General features: G+C 44.9%; 1 long non-coding RNA gene across 1 annotated transcript; it reads left to right on the top strand.

The window, feature by feature from the left end:
• Positions 1 to 542: 542 nt before the first annotated feature.
• On the top strand, positions 543 to 1,874 carry LOC147708490 (uncharacterized). Its single transcript, XR_015296504.1, has 3 exons — positions 543 to 633; positions 720 to 816; positions 1,795 to 1,874. It is a non-coding gene; the product is annotated as an uncharacterized LOC147708490 (long non-coding RNA).
• The last annotated feature ends 5,780 nt before the right edge of the window (positions 1,875 to 7,654 follow it).

Here is a 7,654-nt window from a genome sequence, read left to right as displayed (position 1 = left end):
GGGAACTGACATGCGAGTGCCCTATTGTTATGGTTTGAACTTCAGGAAAGTCCAGTTTGCGGGGATTGTAGGCAGCGCCATGGATATAAAAGCTAAGCTATGACACTGTTTTTTTTTTAAAAAACGGAATGTATGACACATGTGGCCGTATGCCGGTGGTTGCACTACGGAATGTGTAATCATTAAGACAAACTGTGCTGCGAAAATCTAATGCCGTGCGTTATACAGAAATATCAGATGCTTGGGGCAATATGTATAAAACACGAACACCCCAATTTCTAGGCTATACCGACTATTCTCGCAAAATGGCTAATTTAAAACCAATTTCTGTTTGGGATAGCATATAAATAACATGCTGATAATTAAGGTACTTGGCCTAGCTAACTGGGAGTCCAGATAGGAGGCAACACTTGTACAGAGTTCAATGTAATATAGTGTAACAATAGGGTTTACTTGGATATGGGCTAATTTGAATTTGTTGGTTTCTTTACTATCTAGTATCACAACGATCACATATAGATACGAGCAGGGATAGGAAGAAATTGGATTTCCTGAACCGATTTGGGGGCAACAACTACCAACATTGGGAGCGTGGAAACATATAAGGGAAGAAACAAACTGCACTGACAAAAGGTATGCATAAAAGGAAATAAACAAAAAAAGTAAATCTTAGGATCCCATAAATGTAGGGGCCTAAAATACTCTTTTTTCTTGAATAGACTGAAACAAGAATAACTAAACGAACAGGACCGACCAAGAAATTAGGTTGGAAAAGGGGAAGTACTTGAACACAAGCTACCAGAAAAGATTGCAGTGGTAAGAACCTGTGCTACGATACTATAATGTCAACATTAGGTATATATATGGGAATAGGAAGTGGACAACTTAAAAGGCAGTGTAATGTATAGGCAAGATAGGTTAGCATACTAACACGAAAGGAATATATGCTATAAAGTAAACCGCCAACCTTAGATCGATTTCTTCTTCCCTTTCCTTCCCCTTTCTCTCCCCCTATGCCCTAAAACTTTTAGCCTTAGAAGATAACAATTTGTATCTGCCCCTGCCCCCCCCCCTCTCCCGCTGCTCCTAACTTTGGAAAACCCACACTCTGATGGATAGGAAAACGATGGGAAAGCATAGTATGTAGGACATGTTTTGAAAGTGTGTATTGAAACGGTACCATGATGATATGACCTGACAAAGAGCAGACAGGGAACTATGTGTTGTTATTGAAATTAAGATACATGATCTAAAACCTGACGGAAAAGTATATTATGCATGAAATCTTTTGAAATTATGGGTCTAAATGGTACCATGATGATATGACAACAATGAGTAGATAGGGAACTATGTGCTGTTATGAAATTATGAAACATGATCTAAAACTCGTTTGATGCTTTTTCTTATCTTAAAGGGTGATGTATTTTGAAAGTTTGAAAAATAACAAGAGCTATCCATGGCTCTGGCAACCAGCTGTGGTCTCTCCATTTCTCTTTATGGCCTTCCATGTAAATCTTTTTGTCCCCCTTTCATGGCGGTACACGTTTAGAGAGGTGTTATTAGGGTAACCACAAAGCACTTACCTCTGTAATATGATTGTACAATGTGAGCTGGTGTTGAGTGTTTTTTATTAGCTTCTTAGTAGTCTTTCCCTAAACTTGGATGTTGTGTATTTCCTCTTTGGAGAAAATGTGTTCTTCAAATTTTTTTAAAATGTACTGTGAAATGGGAAATGCGCATGGAACCTATGACACAGGAAATTGATGTTAGTCTTTCTTTTATTTGTATTTTCAGCCCTGAAGAAACTCCCTGGTAGGGAGTGAAACGCGTTGGCTGACTTCGTTGTATACTATTTGATGATCTGTATTTTAAGAATGGATAAAGATTAATAAAGAACTTTTCTACTTACCGTTTTTTTGGACTTCTATTTGGTGCGCCCCCATGAACATTGAACAAACCATCTAATTGATCTGGAAAGCACAGCAACGCCAAACAGTGGCTGGCGTTGGGGTTGGCAGCACAAAAAACATATACAAAAAATAGGACTTATTTTGGAAATGGATTTTAGGTGCGGCACTATAGGGTCAGCTGCTGTTTTCTTGTATCAATCAGGATGTCATCAGTGTTTTCTCTATTAGACTAAACAGACTTAATGGTGTCATCTTGGGCAAATCGTGGTATCATGCTGCATTCACATCTTTAATATCTAGGCAAATTGTGACGGTTTAGAAGCATGTTAATCACTGATATTAAACACTGATTATGAAAAAAAGACCAAAATGTTTAATTCAGCTTGAGAGTGCCCACAGATGTATACGCTGTGGGGCAAGCCTCTGAGTGCATGAAGTGAACCTATATAGTCCATTATTATTTCTATTCTTAAACTAATTATTCTGTTATAGAGTATAAGCTTTTTAGGACAGGCATGAGATATACTTCCCTGGAGTGATATGTGTGTGTGTGTGCCCAGCTGAATCAATAAAGGAACAAGCAGTACAGACGTTTGCAGTTCAAAGGCTTTTCACCGTAGTTTCAAGGGGTTTAATACTGCTTTGAAGTTCCTGCTTCTCTATATGCTTAGAGGTTAGAAACTCTGCTGAAATATTTCCAGGCTTTGTCTACTGTTTGTGGACAGCACATGGCACTCTGGGCCTGATTCACGAAGGTAAATGTACACTTTTGTGTACGACTGCAATTTTTGGGGTATTCACAAATGGAGCAGCGTTATTTAGGCTCCATCCTATTTACGTCATGTACATACATTAGAGCATTCATATATGACATTTATATTCAGCGTGTGTTTTAAATTGTTTCTTGCGTTAACTTATCCTGACAGTAGGCCTTAGCTGAAATAGTTTGCTTTCACATTGCAAGTTTGCTGTTTTCTCTCCTTTGCAGGTGTGATATCATGTTTCTTCTTAGCTAGAGAAAGGCTTATTGTGTGTATTAGACTGCTGATAGTGAGGTCTGAAAGTAGAAAGTTAGCAACAAAAGTAGAGTGCTGATAGTGAGAGAAAGCCTTCTGTTAATGGTGTACTGAGGGGGATGAAACATCCAAGGTCAAAAGATGCAAATTTAAGGAGTATGTCGACTCCCCTCAAATGCGGGCACACAATCGGCTCTCAGTAGGGGGCATGAGACATAGATGTTCAGGCAACTGTTAGTTGGACTTTTGATTGGTGTTTCATAGTTAGTTAGGCAGACTTCATCCTGACTTTGAGAGGGAACAGATCTCTCTCCGCTGGGCTTCTCTGAATGAAAGGCTTCATGCTGAGCACCGTTCCTAATTCTCTGAACTTCTACCGAAGTTTGACCTTATGCTGACACCTTCTATGCTCCCCTTTAGAAATATGTTTTATAATTTGTCTTAGCACACGTTTTGACTACAAAGGGAATGTTTGTTTATGGAACACCTGATTGCATCAATCAGTTTCCTTTGAATTGTGGCTGTTACTATTTTGTATCTCATTTCATTATGACTGATTTTGAGACCTGCACTGCACCTCACCACCAACAAGAGCAAAGGGGGCTGATATTGCCCTTGTCTTAATTACTTATTTTATCTGAGAGCCCCGCTTCATCCTTCCATTTTCCCTCCTTGAGTAGAGGTCTGGCCGTGGACGTGTGGCAGTGGAGGTGCCCAGACTGCTGCCAGGAGTTGGGCTAAGCCGGGGCTGGAGTTGTCTTGCACCTCTTTGGAACCAGAGGTCATGGAGGGGGGCCCGCGTGCAGCTGGGGCAGCCCTTACCTCACCAGTGGTGACAGCACCGGGGTCTGGCATGGGTAGATCAGGAGAGGAGCGGCTCGGGGCAGTGGGGGAATACGTTCTGACTGCGGGGACTAAAACTTCGGGGCAGATTTACAATAACTGGCGCATCCCCAGGGATGCGCCAGCTATTGTGCGCCGCAGCTCCGCCACCCATGGTGCGCCGCATTTACAATGTGGCGCACTATGGGGCAAAAACGGCACAGATGCATGACGCATCTGTGCCGTAAAGGTGGCGCATTGCTGGAGTTGCATCGCAAGCGCGACGCAGGGTTTTGACACAGCATTGGCCTAAAAGTGACTGAGTGAAATTTTGTAGATTTCACTCAGCCACTTTTGCGAGGCGCACCTGCCTCCGAACTCCCACCCTGCGCCGGAACGCCCACATGTGGCGCAGGGCTTTACAACGTGACGCATCTGCCTAGATGCGTCACGTTGTAAATAGGTCGCAGGGATGCACCATGTTTACGCTGTCGTTGCGTGACGCAACGGCGGCGCAAGTCCGACATAAATCTGCCCCTTCATCTGTAGGCTCGGGTGGTGGGAGAGGCCGGCCCACTGTCTGGGGTCCACTGATTCTTCCGGCTATCCAGGGCTTCTGCCTCTACTTCTCCCCGCTACCCTAGGATCATCAAGTTGCCTCCTGTGGTGTTTGAGGCTGCTGCTGGTGGCTGCAGGGGGCATTGCGCCTGACTGCAGGTGAGTGCCTTGGAGGAAGCAGTGTATACAACAGGCCTGTGATGGGCCTGTAGGCACTCACCTGAGAGGCCCTTGCAGTCCTTGGGCCTTCCTTGTATCTTGCTTGGGGCCAATATTTTGAGATCTGTGTGCTGAGACTGGATGCCCTTAATTGGTCTTTACTGGGCTGCTCTTCCTCCCTCTTACCTCTTGTAATCTGGCTATTTGGTGGTGACTGGGGGCGACTACTTGCTATTACGTAATGGTAATCATTTTACGAAAAGTCCGATTAGCCTGAGCAGCCATTGGATGGGACTCCCCTTTGTATCCTGGTCCGGTCCGGAGGATGCCTTTCTATTAATGGAATAGAGTGATGTTCCATGGACAGAGTTTCCTATTTTTGATTGGAGCTATGGAGGGCCAAGACTGATTATATTATAGTATTGCTAGCAGGGAGCAGCAAACTACAGCACTGTGGAGTGGAGATCGGATTTCAGGAACTCAGTACTTGGCACAGGAAACCTGGATATTTGGCAGGACAGCCATTGGGTTAATTGGCAGTCGCGAGATCCCAGGGGATTCACCGGCCGGAACCGTGCACTGGGGCTGTGTGCGGTGTGCGGCATGCAGGGGTGCGGCCAGGGCTCCCAGGACTTGCTAATGGCAAAGCCTGCACATATTGCCCCCTCACTCCCATTTAGCTGCCACTAAACTGCCTGTGCTGCCAGAGCTGACTGTGGCTGCCATCGCCTCTGTCCATTCTTAGTAGCCAATACCATAAGGAGCGAGAGGCCCGATAGCACTGTATTGAGACTCTGACTACCAAAATTCATACTCTTTGATGCTGTTGTCTGCTGTTGGCCGCCGTTGCCTGGTTGCCGTTCAGAGCCCATAGACATCCAGGGCACTGACAGCAGGGAATTTGATGCCCCAGTTGCTGGTTTTGGTGGGGAGCTGCTGGGGGTGTGCACGCTCAGCCTGAAGAAACCGGGCTGGGGCAGGTAAGTGGCTCAAATCTCTCACTCGTGGAGACACCTCTGCTAGGTTTTGTTGTTTTCTGGGTTTCCCTGGACTCCTTTTTCCAAATTTTGGGTTTGACTCTTATGGTTTCTCTTGTGTCCTAATTTCTTGTAGCAGCTAGTTGCTGTTACCTGCCAATGGGCAAAAGGAAAGGCCAGGGCCCAGTGCAGCACTCCTTCCAAAAAATTGCCCTTCAGTGCCATTTGCAATGATGCCATGGATAGGATCGACGTTTTGTAATAGGAATGACATGTGACTGACCATAGCCCCTCACTCTTCCTACCTTTTAACCTGGTCACCTCCCTGTTAGCCCTCCCCTATCCCTCCCCCAGTTAAGAAAACCATCAAATGTATTCCTCAGATGTTCAGTAGACTGGGTAGGAGCATCCAAACTAGAAAGGGTACAGGAGGCAGTAATAAAGAGTCCACTGTTAGTTCCTTAGGGCAGCCACATGATATACTGGCAACAGACCAGGTGGAACAGGTCGAATGCCGCAATAGGTATGGTGCCCTTTCATTGGAGAAGATTGAAGCCAAGGGGAGTGATACACAGGATCCTGACACTACAAATAATGCAGGCCTGTCTCTGTTACTTATTTTAAAAGGCATGATTGACTGTCTTAGGGAGGCGGTAGCAGCCCTGAGAAAGGTGGTAGGTGTCCTGGAGGAGAGGGTATCTAAAGAACAGGCTTTGGATGCAACTGCACAGGTAGAAACAACGGTCGCAGAGGAGCCCCTCCTTTGTTAGCAATCAGTGTGATGTCTCTTCTCGCCCACAGGCTTTATTTGATCAGCTAAGGGCTGCTGCACAAACCAGGTGGGTACCCCAGTCCCTTTCTGTCCGTCTGGCCAATTCCTACCCAATCCTAAAGGAGGACCCCATAGACATAGTGATATACCAGTTGTCCACTGAAGTGCTCTACAGGACAGAGAAGTGGGAAGAAAGGTTGACAGGGGTGAGGTTCTGATAGACGAGGGTCACTTGGCAATTCCCAGTTGTGCCCAATTGTATATGAGAAGGGTGGTCAAGGACGGCCATTTATACCAAAAACTTTGTGCAGAGGGAAAAAGCTTTAATTTTTGATGTCCATGTTTCTAAACCCCTCAGTGGCAGACGCAAAGATCATGATTCTCACAAAAAGAAGGGTAGGCGCTGGCTGAGAAATATATGCCACTGTTATTTTATCATAAGGGACGATATAGAGCAAGTGGAAAGGATTAGCACATCAGGGATGCAGAAGATGTGACGTAAGGTCAATGTTTCCATAAAGATATAGTAGATGGCTTGATGGACATCAATTTCTGCACATTCTCGCCTTCTAATACTTCCATCACCATTAGGTATCGATCGCCTTGGGATGAAAGTACATGGACGGGGTAATCCGTGCACATGGGTCAAAGTGGCACTACAGTAGATATCCTAACAATTGATCTTGCTTTACGATCAGGTTTGAAAATTAGAGTTTTCATCGTATATAGCAGAGTGGGCACTGGTACAGAGGGATCTAACACTATAGACACCCTGGATCATGCCCTTACTGAATTTGCTGACAACACCCCTTTAATGGGAGCTGGGGTCTTCAATTCTTCTTTTGAGCATTTTGCGTCCACACCGCTAGACCTGACTGAAGAATGGGAAAGAATTTGGAAAATCCCTCACTTAGACCTACCGGCTGTTAAATGGACAAAACAAGCAGGTCATATTTTGACCCTAAGGCTCCAGCATGACCTGAGTGCCAAGAACGATAGGACGAAGTCCCATCAAAATGGTGAAATGACCTTTTAATAGACCTGGACATTTATGCAGAATTGACTATTGTCTGGCTGATTAAAGATTATGGCCCATCTTGTACGATATGAAAGTGGTTTAGAGATCTGATAGTGACCACAATGCCCAGAGTCTATCTCTATCCATCACTAAGGAGACAGAAGCTGCCAAAAGGGGCCTCAGTGACTTGGGGAAGCTATCCCACACCAAAAACCTGAGAATGATTAGATGGGATTGGGTGGAGAAAAACCCCTGGGCTTTAGAAGCTGTTAAGTCCAAAGTATCTTAGGAAGTGGCAGTGTAAGTCCAAACTTCCTGGAGCAGAGAGAATAGAGATTCTGAGCACTTTCTATGAGGTACTCTTCACACAGATCAGGGATACCCTGGGCTAGTTGAAAAATTGGATGTAAAAAACTGTCAAA

Source organism: Lissotriton vulgaris, chromosome 6 (genome assembly GCF_964263255.1).
Source record: "Lissotriton vulgaris chromosome 6, aLisVul1.2, whole genome shotgun sequence".
NCBI lineage: Eukaryota > Metazoa > Chordata > Amphibia > Caudata > Salamandridae > Lissotriton > Lissotriton vulgaris.
Note: the sequence above shows the minus strand (reverse complement) of the source record. Positions and strands in the feature narration are given on the sequence as shown.